Source organism: Lolium rigidum, chromosome 3 (genome assembly GCF_022539505.1).
Source record: "Lolium rigidum isolate FL_2022 chromosome 3, APGP_CSIRO_Lrig_0.1, whole genome shotgun sequence".
Lineage (NCBI taxonomy): Eukaryota > Viridiplantae > Streptophyta > Magnoliopsida > Poales > Poaceae > Lolium > Lolium rigidum.
Window position 1 is genome coordinate 215,855,463 of NC_061510.1, and position 15,024 is coordinate 215,870,486.

The following is a 15,024-nucleotide window of genomic DNA, read 5'->3' on the forward strand; positions in this document are numbered from 1 at the left end:
CGCAGCGAAGCGTCTCATCGCGCCTAGCTCTGTGTGCCGGCGTTAATGAGCGCCACCGCTCCCGCGCCTCCCTCTAGCCTATAAAAAGGGTTGCCTCTCATCGTCCCTCTCACACAGAAACTCTAGCGCCTCTCTCCCCAACCCTAGCCGCCACCATCTCAAGAGTCGACGACATGGCTGGTAGAGGCGGAGGCCGAGCTTGCGGCCGTGGTCGTGGTCGTGGCTGCAGCCGCGAAAGAGCTGCACGCTCGCCGTCGCCTGCGATGCCGTTATCGTCCTCGTCGTCGGACATGCAGGACGAGGAGGGGCTCATGCTATTCGAGTTCATCGTCGTCCTCAAGGGCGACCCACACGGCATCCGGAGGCTGCCGGACACCTTCGCCGACTTCATCGCCGGTGACTAGCGCCCGCGCTCGCTGCATCTGCGGAGGATGAGTGCGGCTGCTACCGGTGGATCGTCGACGTGATCTACGACGCGCGCGGCAAGATGTACCTCCACATCGGCTAGGAGAAGTTCGCGCGCTACCGCCGCCTCGAAGCCGGCTTCATGCTCGTGTTCTCCTACTTTGGCGACAGGGACATGAGCGTCAAGGTGTACGACGAGACACGTTGCCGTCGGAACTACCACGGCGACAGCAGCGACGAGGACGACGACTGATGAGTGTTGTTTCTTCGCAGCGAATATATGCACGAAGATTTCTGGTTGTTCTTCCTCTTCCTCGGAAGAACCAACAGGGGCACCCTCACCAGCTGGATTTTCCAGTTTGGGTGACTGGGTGTGCCCTCGAGTGTTCTTTCTTGGCAGCGAACACACGAAACCTTCGATGCATGACCTAGTTAGGTTTAGTTATTTTACAATATTTTATATTTGTGTCAACCATGGTTCAAACTATGTATTAGTTTGTGGAAAACCATGTTCCGAATTATGTCTTCGTGTAAACCACGTTCCCAATTATGTATTAGTTTGTGGAATATTTCTTCTCTTTATTGAAATAAAAAACAAAAAAACAAAAAGAAAGAGTATTTTAATGTTTGGGGGCGGCGTTTGGGGATGCTGCTGGGGAGCGACGTCCCCCAAACGCGGCACGAACGAAACACGTCTCCCAAACGCTCAATCCGGCAGCGTTTGGAGGACGGTTTGGGGGACACGACTGAAAATGCTCTAAATTTTGATAAATCCGAGAGAACCTTAATGAGTCAGAGACATAGTACACTAGTATCGGATATATCATACAGTACTTGTATAAGATACTATCTTCTATAATGTATTGTATTATATGGTAGTACAGTAGTCTTTGTATTATATTTACTAATTCGTAGAATTTTCATGCAAATAATTGTGTACAAGATCAATTTGATATTAATATTTCTAGCTATATACGTTATGATACGGTATCTACATATAATATTACAATAATACTATCTGTCATCATTAACTGCAGTGATATATCAGCATTTACATGCATGATATACATAATATTGCTTACGATATCCCCATTATGGCTAGCCTAAATGCAGAAATGTATTCCTTGCCTTCTTTCAAAAAAAAAGGGGGGATATCCCTGGATGCACACAACATATCCTTACGTTGACCATGCTAAAAACAAATTTATTGGAATTTTTAACGGTTTCTTCCTTTCTCCTAGCTCTTTTTTTTACTGGGACTGCGGCGGGCTTTCGTTGGGCCAAACACTTTATAATAACAACACAAGGAGGTTCATTCCAAGTTTCTGATGGGCGGAGAAACAAGGGTTTAGCAAAGGAGGTTCATGATTGTTACACCAAGAATTTAGAAGGGACGAGATGCAGACGTAGTGCATCGGTGGTATGCCCAAAGTCCAACATCATGTATGCATCTTCGAGAGACCAATGAGACATTCATGTTAATGGCGCTCAAGACATGTAATTTCTTATTTTCCAAACATTCCAAGTAATGGATGCTGCGATAGCGGGATGACCACAAGCCTACGAAGCTAACAACATCGACATCACAGGGCCTTGGGGCAGCTTAGGAGCAAGTGATCGGTGTCTTCAGGTTAAGTGCAAGAGGGGCATGAGTCCGAGTTGGAGATTTGGTGGCGGAATTGTCTCTTCAGGCTGGCCAGCAGAAGATCTTACACTTCAAGGGGGCAGCGCTTCTCCAAACCTTGGTTCGCCTCGTCGTCGGTGTGAAAGTGCCTAAAGGAGTTGACATGGAAACTTGTTTTGGAAGTATTTTGCTAGTGCGATGACAATCAAGGTGTCTAGGACATCGACGCAAAGATCAACATAACCAACTTCAAAGATGAGAGCGGTGTGAGGCCAGCCATAGCGGCATTGGAAACAAAAGGCCCAAGGTTGTGGTGGAGGCCTAAGGCGAGGATGAAGTAGATATAGGCATTGGACCGAGTGGACTGAGTGAAGAGGGATGGGAGGCGTGCATTAAGGGGGCACACTCAAGCCAATGATCAAACCAAAAGGCATTACCGGAGCCAATTCAAATAGAGACTTTAGAAATTGACCTAAAGGTATCAAGGGCCGCAAAAATGTTTTCCCGAAAGGGCGTATCGAGTAAGTGGTCGTCTTCCATGTCAGGTCTGGCAGTCCAACCAGACATGCGACGAACCAGCAAGCACATGGATCAGTTAGTATAAATACAGTTTAGAGGGGGATATTGCATGGAGCGCGGAGTTATGAGCATGAATGGAGAACACACTGAGCCCTTGCGGAATAGCACGGCCGATAATGAGAGTGTCGTTGATGTATTGAAGGATATGACAATGGAGGTCATCAACGAGAGGGTGAAGGAGGAGGCCTACGCGCGAGGCATGGGGAGAAGTTGTCGCAGCACATCTACAACGACAACATTGGATTCAGCTGTTAGGAATGCCATTAAGATTTAAGAAGAACAACATTTCAACTACTGAGGTTGATCATTTTGATCCAGGTCCACCAAAGCATGGGAAAACCTTTGGCAAAAGGTGGTCCGATCGAAGGCTTCCAGCTAATGAAATCGAAGGCTCTGCGGAAATCAAGTTTGAAAACTGCAGCCGAGCGTCTCCTAGTTTTATCTTTTTTGGAATAAGAAGAGAGAAAATGTCTCCTGATTAGCATAGTTCAAATTGGTCAACTGCTATACTCCTTTATTTTCATGACCACATTGATATCTGCCCCGTCGTTATCCTCGAAAAGCCCAAATCGTTTTGAATCGATCATCGTTGAATAGTTTAAATTTGTACGAACTTGGCTAACTAGCTAGGAAACCCACGCATGTTGGGAACGCCGACATGGTCAAACAATAAGCTCCTGTGCACCTCTTGCTTTCCGATCGATCCCCGTGCAGCGGAGAATGGGAAAAAAGAGAGATTCTTCCATGGATAACAGCACGCTTCCACTGCACCGCACAGTTTGGCACTACTATGGCCGAACCTTCTAAACCGTCTGCATCTGTATACCTAATCTCCCGTGATGCGTGCGCGCGCTTTTTCTCTCATTTTAAGGTACCCGTTTACCGCTTATTTTAAGTAACTCGAGACTGACCGAAACTTCCGCTTGTAGCTAGTGGCACTACGATGACAATCAAGGTATCTATCGATGCGGGAATCAAGATTGATAATCCTACTCCACGGTGGACCATGCTCTATTCGATCGAGATCGGATGGAATCAAAGTAGAGCACCGTGCTAGTGTGGTACCTGCTTTCCACCTCGCCTTGGCTCATTCCATTTGAAAATTCACCAGGGTAATAAAATTCGATTCTGGGAACATTACAAATGCATGTGTAGCAAACGGTTGTGCTACACTCGCCTAAATAGTAGTATACGTTAGTTTACCAAAGCTAGCAATCTATAGATACGCAAGAAAAATAGAATTCTGCGGAAATTCAATTCGGCTCCCGGGTGCATATGCTCCCTCTATCAAAAAATCATATTTCGAAATGTCGAAAATTTTTGACAAAAAATTCTACATGTACATCTCCACAATATACATACGTTCGTCAAGTTTCGCGAGGAACCAATATGTTTTGTGGTCTCTGTAAAAAGAGAAAATTTATCTCCCGAAAAGCCTTATTTTCAGCATTGAATTTTGTCTTTTTTACACACGTCACACGACAAGTCGGATTTTTATGAAACGACTTTGTGAGCGTGTAGCACATGAAGATGTACGTTCGAATTTTTTGTTTCAATTTTTTGAAATTTCAAAATGTATGTAACTTGCATTTCAAAATAAAGGGAGCATATGCTCCCATGTGCCAAAACACCGTTCCCAGAATTCTGTTACTATAAACTTTTTGAAATAGATGGAAATTCGTACATGTCTGTGGCTAGAAACAAATTAGATAATGCAGGTATGCACTTTAGAGCATCCAGACGACCCTCAAACGACGACCTAAAGACTATTGAGCATCCTAGACAGAAATTCCCCTTCATCCGGTATTCTGTTTGGCGTGGCCGAGTAGCCAGTCTAGCATCCCCTATTCGTCCCCAATCACAGAGATGTTGCAGGCATGACAGACACAACCGGCAAGACGACGGATAGCGATGGACGTGCCACCCTTGTTATTGACATAGGCAAATTATATTTAACTTTCCCATTCCCTTTCCTCTTCCTATTTCAATTCTCCCGTTTCGCCGCTACTCTTTCCTGCCAATTCACGCTGTCGCCGCCAACGCAAGTCGAACTCCTTCGCCGCCGAAAAACCAGAAGGTGGTGAGTGGCATAAAAGGGGCCTTCGTCAAGCCACGTAAGCAAGCGCCGCCGAATACGAAGCATACGGAGATGACGAAAGATGAGTTGGAGTCCATCCTCATCCGGTGGAACTACCCCACCACGGCGCGTCAAGGCGAGCATCAAGAAGGAGGCGGCCATGAACCTTTTCATCACCGATGGCCCAAGTCGAAGTCTTTGCAAGACGATGCTTTTGTGATTCTTAGGCGGTGAATATTGATCCCATCACCGCTGCCAAGCAAACAAGTGGGTCTATTGGAATACCGATGCGTTCATGATTCTTAGAACGCGGTGAGTATTGATCCCATCACCGGCACCAAGCAAACAAGTGGGTCTATTGGAAGACCGATGCTTTCGTGATTCTTAGAAGGTGGTGAGTATTGATCCCATCACTGTCGCCTAGCAAACAAGTGAGTCTATTGGAAGGTCGGATCAAAACCGAATTCGACGAGTACAAACAAGTGTGTGAGGCCTTTGTGGCGTTGGTTAGGCATTTGTGGCAACCATACCCCTCCAACGTAGACGTACTTCCCCTTAAAAGAAAGGAACTACGGGAATCATCTCTTGTGTCTCCGTGTGCTTCACTCTCTGTTACATGTATCCTTTATTGCATTGTTGTATCTTGCTTAGTTGTGTAGCTCGTCATCTAGATAAATTCACATAGTTGCATGTCTAGATAATTTACCTTTGTGTCAAGCCTAAAGTGAAAAAGAACTAAAAATTTGGTAGAACCTATTAACCCCCACTCCCTCTAGGTGCGGCATACGACCCTTTCTGGTGGTTCATAAATTACCTCAACTAGGTGTTGCTGGTTCTTCTAATCCTATGGGGTACATGCAGATAGGTTCTACAGTGTACACCGGGACTAGGATCCATACAAAAAGAAAAAAGTAATTTAAAATGGTTGGTCTTATCTCGAATAGTAGAGGGGATTTGAGGAAGTGTTTTTATCTTGTTTAAAGGACCTAGTCAAAGAATTTGAGGTACAATTCATAGGGATTCAGGAGACTATGTTGAAGAGTTTCTCTCGTAGCTTTTTGTGAAAATTAGGGCCCTCTAGGAATTTCAAATGGCATTGGTTGCCATCCGGGGGGGGGTCTAAAGGAATCCTAGGTGGAAGTAGATGTAGTTTCCTTTTCGACAGGCTTGTATCATTTGAAGGCTATTGTTTTTGACAAAAAGGTTAATCAAAAGTGGGTTCTGGTTGTGATTTATGGAGTTTCTCATGGTTATGGTAAGGATATGTTTCTGTCAGAATTAGCTGAAATTTGCTCTCATCAAAGGTTACCTTTCATGTTAGGTGGGGATTTTAATATTTTGAGATTTTCCTCTGTAAAGAACAAGGTCTTCAAAGACAATAAACATAACGACTTGTTTAACTCCATCATCACATTATATGAGCTCAGGGAATTGGTTATGACAGGGGGTTTACTTGGTCAAATAATTATAAACCCCAGTTTGGAAAATTTACATAGAGTGCTAGTTTCAAGGGGCTGGGAGGATATATTCCCCTTGGCCATGGTCCAAAAAGTGGTGAGGGACTATTCTGATCATAATCCTTTGCTTCTGAATTTAAGTAATGATCATGCAAAACGTTCTACAACATTGAGTTATGAGCTTCTTTGGGAAAAAGGAGGTAGACTTTTTGGATAAAGTTAAAAAGACATGGCTAATTCTTGTCAGGGGGAGGATTCTCTTAGTTGTTTTATCTTAAAAGCTAAAAAATGTGGAGAATGCTCTTAAAGGATGATGAATAAATTTGAGAGGTGACCAGTTAAAAAGGAAAAAAAAAGAGATTCTTTTATTGTTACAAGATTTTCAGATCTTCGAAGAACTTCATCCTTTATCTTCTGAGGAGTTGGTATTTAGGTCAAATTTACAAAAAAGTTACTTGGTATTGTAGGTCAAATGAAAGGTGGTTGCTAAAGGAACACAAGGTCATTCGTGCATATTTTCATGGAAGTATTATTTCCGGTTTTTATATCGTATCCCAACAAGGAGCGTAGGAGGATGTTTATCTGCGGTGTTTCTGTCACACCAAGGTGTCACAAGTCTTAGGTGAATTGACTGCAAGAATTGAAATGGTGATGCATGTAAAATGCATACATGAAATTTGTCATTTATCATATTGAATTCCCACATATTAGCAACATATATGATGATAATACCATGTTTTACATTGATTTATGGGGATTTACCAACGATCCCCTTTATTTGGTTTATAACCCTGCAGAACAGGAAACCCTGTTTCACGTATTTTTCACTTTCAGAGGCCTATACTGAGTCAAATTGACCTGGGATTTTTGGAGCATCATTTTTTCATCGGGAGGAACAACATGGGCCTTTGAAGCACACCCGGAGAGGCCCGAGGGCCGAAGAGATCATAGGTGGTGCAACCTGGAAGGCTGGCCGCGCCATCCACCTCCGTTCAGCCGTCGATCGCCCGTTTGCCCTAATTCTTTCGCGTACCGACATATTTTGCCCTAAAAACCCTATATATATGACTCCGAAAAGTTCTCGGGAGGAGAGCACCGCAGAAAGACAGAAACACCAAAATGGAGGCTGCTGCAGAGAAGATTGGAGGTGGAAACTCCACCGGGATCACTGCCGGAGGGATCTCCACCTTCTCCAACGTCTTCATCATCATCACCATGACCAAGAGGGAGTAGTCCACCTTGGACTACGGGTTTGTGGCATTAGTTTTATCTATTTCTCTCATGTTCTTCATAGTACTTAGTACCATATGAGCTACCTATCATGATTATGGCCATATTTGTAATACCTATGTGTTGGATCCTTGTTCTATGATATTGTTTTATCAGATCGGATCTTATTGTATTGTGAGATGTATTGATAGATGCATATTATGTACCCCGTTCTTAAGTTTATGTTCTGATCCAACATCTATGCAAGAGCGTGTTTGGGGTGATGTGTGTATTAGATGGAGTAGCATGGTTTTATTGATTGGATAGTGACAATATGTTCATGATCTATTATGGCTTTGCCTTTTTTTTTGCTACCTCACTAGGGATTAAGTGAATGCATGTCCTATGTTCATCATGTGATAGCAATGATGATCTTGTTTGTTCAAGGTAGTATATTTGATATTTAAACTTCATGTCAAAGCACTTATTGCTATGCTCTGTTAATTCTTAATACAAGATTGATGAAGTTTTTTCTTGTAAAGTATAAGAGGGGTTTGTTGCATCATCTCTATGTTAGGACATGATGCTCATATTAATTTTGATCTTACATATAATATTATTTGTACCTTCATATCTAATTGATGAGTTGCTTTTTATCCACCGCAACTTTACGAGAGAATAGTCAAGTGAACCCATGAACCCCGGTCCACTTTTTATCATAAGAAACAACTTTATATTGCTTTACATTGTTTTCTATTTGCTGCACTATTTTATTCTGAAAATACAAAAATATTTACTTTTATTATTTGCATCCAAAACACCAAAAACAATCAATCTCTTTATAGTTTTTACTTAGTTGCTTTTTCTAGTTTAGTTTCTACTTTTTTATTACTACTTGTGTTATTTACTTACGTGAAACATTGTGTTTGACAAGCACATGATGGAGTTGGGGACACAAGACATTTACTTTACTTGCAGGATTGCTTGAAGAAAAGAGAAGAGAAATACTTTTCCATCCAGTTCCCCGAGAGTTCGATATAAACCCTCGAGTCACCCTTGTGGGGAAAATTACTCCCTTGATATAACACTCTGCACTTGAAGTCCCAACGTATTAAGATCTTTTTGGCGTAGTTGCTGGGAAATCATCAAGCCCGTCAACCGCTATCAAATGGAAAGTGGTGAGTGTAAATGATAGGATTTTGGAGTATTGATAATTCAATAGAGTAAAGTGCATAAAGTAATTAACTAATAATAAATAAACGAGTTTCTGCAGGTGGAAAGGTAGGCGCGGGGTGCTGAGCGCAGAGTTGATGAAGGAGAATTTATGCGCAACATTGAGTGGAACCCCAAGAGGAAGGTATGATGAACACAGCAGGAAGTTTTCCCTCAGTAAGAAACCAAGGTTTATCGACCAGTAGGAGAAAATTATTCTCTCCCGAGGTGTTGCGAACCAACTCGTGGCAGGGCGCACTGCCGGCATCAGCAACAACGTGGATACCTGCACACAAACAACCAAGTACTTTGTCCCCAACTTTCAGCGAGGTTGTCAAGCTCACTGGTTTTGCTGAAAACAAACAATTAAACGAACCGTGTGGAAAAAGAATTGTTTGCAGAGAACGGAACAGAAAAATGCTGTAGAAGATTTCAATTAAAAGAAGAAGGACCGGGGTCCAAAATTCACTACAGGCGCCTCCCCAATAAATAAATATGCTAGGTAAACAAATTAAAGATGGGAAATTGACAAACAGAGATTCTACGCTAATGGTTGGCGCATAATACATGCTATGAAAGTATGCGGGCATTACAACAATATACATAGACCATAATCCAACTGCATCTATGACTAATAAATACTCCCTCTTAGAGTCGCTAGCATCTACTTGGCCAGAGCATCTACTCGAAACAGAGAGCATGCAAGATCATAATAACATAATACATAATCTCAACCAAAGCAATCTCTCTATAAATCGGATCCACATCAAACCAACATGTAGCAATTACAAATAGATGATCTTGATCATGTTAGGCAGCTCACAAGATCTATACATGAAGCACAACAAGGAGAGGACATCCATCTAGCTACTGCTATGGACCCATGGTCCCGTGGAGAACTACTAACGCATCACCTCGGATGAAGACATGGCGATGTAGAGGCCTCCGACGGTGATTTTCCTCTCCGGAGGGTGCCGGGATGGACTGCAGAACCCTCCCGAACTAGGGTTTTGGTTGATGGCGGCGTCGGAACTTTTCATGGATGGAGGATCTGGTCCCTGGGGTTTTCCCGATATGAGGAATAAATAGGCGGAAGGGTGGAGAAAACGAGGCAACGAGGCGCCATTACATGGGCCAGGCGCGGCCAAGGGTGGGGCCGCGTCTGCCCTATGTACTGCCACGTGGCAGCTCTCCTGCGCGTGTCCTTCTGGCTCTGTCTTCGTCCCGAAAAAATAAGACTCTGGGCTTTTGTTTCGTCCAATTCCGAGAAACTTTCATGTACAACTTTTCTGAAACACAAAACAGCAGAAAATAGGAACTGGCACTGCGGCACTGCGTTAATAGGTTAGTCCCAGAAAATGCTAAAAAGTGTGGAAAAGTGCACATAAAACATATAAGAATTATAACAAAACAAGCATAGGGCATCAAAAATTATAGATACGTTTGGGACGTATCAACATCCCCAAGCTTAACTCATGCTCGTCCTCGAGTAGGTAAGTGATAACAAACAAATAATTTTTGAGGTGACATGCTGTCACACTACATTGATCAATCTAAGTGTAAAAGCAAACATAGCTGGAATCATAGAATCCTAACATAAGCATGATAGATATAATCAAACAATGAAACTTAACAACCATGCTAAAACATGAATGGTAATCAAACAAAAGAAAATGTATAACTTGCATGGAAAGCAAAGTGATTGTCAAGAGCATATCATAGATACATAATAAAATGGTACTCAGCTTGTCCCATAAGTGGAAGCAAAACAAAAATGCTTGGACACCTTTAAAAGATTATAAGGATGACTAGAAACAAAAAGTTTGAACAAGCAATACCATAATTATGAATTAATCAATAAAATCTTGGGACCATGCACATAAAACTAAGAATGACAACTATGCTCTTATAAGTGGTGCATAAACTCGAAGGTGAAGACTCAACATAAAAGTAAAAGAAGGTCTCTCTTTGAGAGGCAAGTAAGATCACTCATGTGCTAGAGCTTTTTATTGAAACAACAAGAGTATAAAATACACTTTTGAGAGGTGGATGATGTAAACGGTAAGTACAAAGCATATGTGTTGTGCAAAAGTGCTACTCCTAAATCGCAAGCCTCATGCATAATTGCTACTAGTGCTCACACCTCATCCTACTCAACTCGGATCACCATTAGCTCTCATCACATACAAGTTGTAGTCATAATCATGCACAGCGACAAAATATATTAATCAAAGCATAAAGTGATACACAAGTTGCAAACTAAATGATCATAGAGGCAAGAATTGACTGGAATGTAGTCATAACATGTTGCAAAACATGTGCCAAGTCGACCCAAATAAAAACATTCGTAGGAGAATATATACCACAATATTATGCTTTTATATTGTATGCTAAAAACAATGCATGAAACCTTCAATGGCACTCTAAACACTCTCAGTATTTGAGAGTAACCATAATGAAAACATAATTAACAAAGCTCATCATGAGAATACCATCTAGCAAGATATGCAAAAATAACTATGCCACTGTCTAAAATGCTTCCATTTGCATCACATACACATAAAACTTTTTTCATGCTTCCAACGCCAACCAAATGAAACCAAACAACTCTCATATATGAAAAACAAGTAAATGTCCAGAGAGATATTGAAACTCAAATAAATGTAAAAGTGGAGCGTGTCTCTCTCCAACGCAAAATGCATAACAGTGGAGCATGTCTCACTCCAAAATAAACATGCAAAACAGCGGAGCGTGTCTCACTCCAAAGTAAATATGCAAAGTGGTGGAGCGTGTCTCACTCCAAAGTAAACATGAATGATGGGATCCAAATTTATTGAAAGTAAACACACAGCAAAAAGTAAAGACGCTCCAATGATAACACATATCACATGAAGGAATAAAAATATAGCGTGTTGAAAAATGATCTGGTGCTTTTTGTTGATGAAGAGGGGATGCCTTGGGCATCCCCAAGCTTTGACGCTTGTACTTCTTGGATATTTCTTGGGGGGGCTCCAGGGGAAATCCCCCAGATTTAGCTCTTGTCCATGCTTCATCTTATTGCATCATTGTTCTCTCCCTACACTTGAAAACTTCCTTCACACAAAACTCAGCACAATTGATTAGCAACATTAATGCAAATAAAAATATATCAAACCAGCAAACAGTAATGGAACATATCAAACACTCAATTTAACATATGATACTGTAGCTACTTCTTTCCAAGGCTCTTTTTTCACAAAAGAACTTAAAAAGACGAAGCATAATACGCAAATGCAAAACATGGCAGACATCTGTCAAAATAGACCAGCATGCAGAGATATAAATTAAAGAAATAGTTCTGTTGCTCAAATCGAACAATGCTAAACTAACGAAAGTTAGATAACATACTGGGGCATAAGAACAAAAAATTTCAGCTCAAAATAACATTCTGGCGATTTTTAAGAATTTTTTCGTGACCAGCACAGAATCTGTTTCAGAATTGCAAATACAAACACTGCTTTCTTTCTATTAGAGGCTACCCTTGGCACAAAAACGAAATAAAAATGATAAGGAGAGGTTATTACAGTAGAAATAATTTCCAAGACTCAACAAAGCAAAAATAACAGAAATAAAACATGGGTTGTCTCCCATAAGCGCTTTTCTTTAACGCCTTTGAGCTAGGCGCAGAAAGGGTGCAAATCAAGTATTGTCAAGAGGTGGCTCATCAACACCATAAGTTGTCCTATAAATATATTCATAAGGTGACTTCTTTATTTTTCTAGGGAAGTGTTCTATACCTCTTTTGAGTGGAAATTGATAACGAATTATTCCATCTCTCATATCAATGATAGCACCTGTAGTTTTAAGAAACGGTCTTCCCAAAATAATAGGGCACGAAGCATTGCATTCAATATCCAAAACAACAAAATCAATGGGGACATAATTATTATTCACTTGTATAAGAACATTATCAACTCCCCCCAAAGGTTTCTTTGCAGAAACATCAAAAAGAAGAACATCCAAATAACATTTTTCTAACGGTGGCAAGTCAAGCATATCATAAACTCTTTTAGGCATAACAGAAAGACTTGTACCAAGATCACATAAAGCATTACAATCAAATTCTTCTACTCTCATCTTAATAATAGGTTCCCAACCATCTTCTAACTTTTTAGGAATTGAAGCCTCATGTTTCAACTTCTCTTCCCTCATTTTCATAATAGCACTAGCAATATTCTTTATAAGAGCAACATTTTGTTCACTAGCATTGGGAGTTTCAGCGAGCTTTTGAAAGAACTTTATAACTTAAGTAATGGTACAACTTTCAAAATCAAAATCATTGCTATCAAAAATAAAAGGACAATCCCGCACCTCTAAAACTTCCAGCACGCTTGTCGGGAACAGTTTTAATGGGTTTATACACTGTTCTATGTGGAGTGGGGACTTTTCGTACATTTTCGATTTTGCTAGTGGTAGTAGGAGGTTTGCTAGCATTCAAAGGTACAATATTACTATTGGTGGTGATTGTGTAAACCTTGGCTAAATTATTTTCTCTAGCTATCTCATCTTCTCTTTCCCACCTAGCATGCAATTCAGCTAACAACCTCATATTGTCATCAATTCTAACTTAAATAGCATTTGCTTGAGCAACAGTTTTATTCTCAGTATTATCATGAGGAACAACCTTTAATTTAAGAAGATCAACATCAAGAGCAAGGCTATCCACTTTAGAAACAAGAGCATCTATTTTGCTAAACTTTTCCTCCACAGATTTATTAAAAGCAGTTTGTTTACTAATAAAATCTTTGAGCATACCCTCAAGTTCAGAGGGAGCACTCCTATTGCTGTTATAAGAATTACCATAATAGTTACTAAAACCGCTTCCATTGTTGGGAGGATACAGCCTATAATTATTGCTACCAAAATTATTCCTATAGGCATTATTATTAAAATTGTTGCTATTAATAAAATTCACATCTACATTTTCTTCTTGAGCAACCAAAGAGGCCAAATGAACATTGTTTGATCCATAGGAGCATTATTATTTGCATGTATAGACAAATAATATCAATCTTATCACTCAAAGTAGAAGTTTCTGATGTCTACGGGTGCTTCTATTCTTGTAGACAGTGTTGGGCCTCCAAGAGCAGAGGTTTATAGAACAGCAGCAAGTTTCCCTTAAGTGGATCACCCAAGGTTTATCGAACTCATGGAGGAAGAGGTCAAAGATATCCCTCTCAAGCAACCCTGCGATCACAATGCAAGAAGTCTCTTGTGTCCCCAACACACCTAATACACTTGTCAGATGTATAGGTGCACTAGTTCGGCGAAGAGATAGTGAACTACAAGTGGTATGAATGAATATGAGCAGTAGTAACGGTGCTAGAAAAGTGCTTGCTGGCGTGCAGTTGATGGTAGTAATGTTGCAGGAAGTAAAGATGCAGTAAAACAGTAAATAAGCGATGATTGCAGTATTTGGAAACAAGGCCTAGGGATCATACTTTCACTAGTGGACACTCTCAACATTGGTCACATAAATAAATAAGTTCTCTTCCTTTGTGCTACATATACTCTTGTTTGATAATGAACACCATTCGTTGTGTAGGGCTACAAGAGCACCTCAATGCCGGAGTTAACAAGCTCCACAACATTCGACATTCATATTTATGTAACCTTTAGAGCATAATAGATCTTTGCAATTTAAACCGAGTACTAACATAGCATGCACACTGTCACCATCACACTACGAAGGGGGAATAAATCACATCAATACTATCATAGTAATAATTAACTCCATAACCTACAAGAGATTATGATCATAGCCTACGCCAAGTACTACACGATGCACACACTGTCACCTTTACACCATGGAGGAGGAATAGACTACTTTAATAACATCACAAGAGTAGCACATAGACTCATAGTGATACAAAACTCATATGAATCTCAATCATGTAAGGCAGCTCATGAGATCATTGTATTAAAGTACATAGGAGAGAGATTAACCACATAGCTACCGGTACAGCCCTTAGCCTCGATGGAGAACTACTCCCTCCTCATGGGAGACAACGAGCGTTGATGGAGATGGCGGTGGTGTCGATGGAGGAGCCTTCCTGGGCACTTCCCCGTCCCGGCGCTTGGGCGCCTTCCGCCACTGAATCGGACGCTGCCTGGCAGCCTTGAGCCTGATCACACATGCAACTGACACGGTGACAGCCATAATCAGCAATGACCTGCGTTAACCGGGTTGAAACCCGGTAGATGGTAGGCTCCACACGAGTTCGCTTTACTGCCTAAGCTGGCCGGCTTGAGTTTATGGGGCCGCCACCAGACTTAGTTTGATCCGCCAACTATATAGTCAATAACCACGTTGGGTCAACAACTCCTTCATGCTGATCGTCAACTGACACGCATACCAAGCACAGTGGCCGGGCCGAATGCACTGCTTCGACGGTCAATATGCAAAGGGTCACCACAAGACA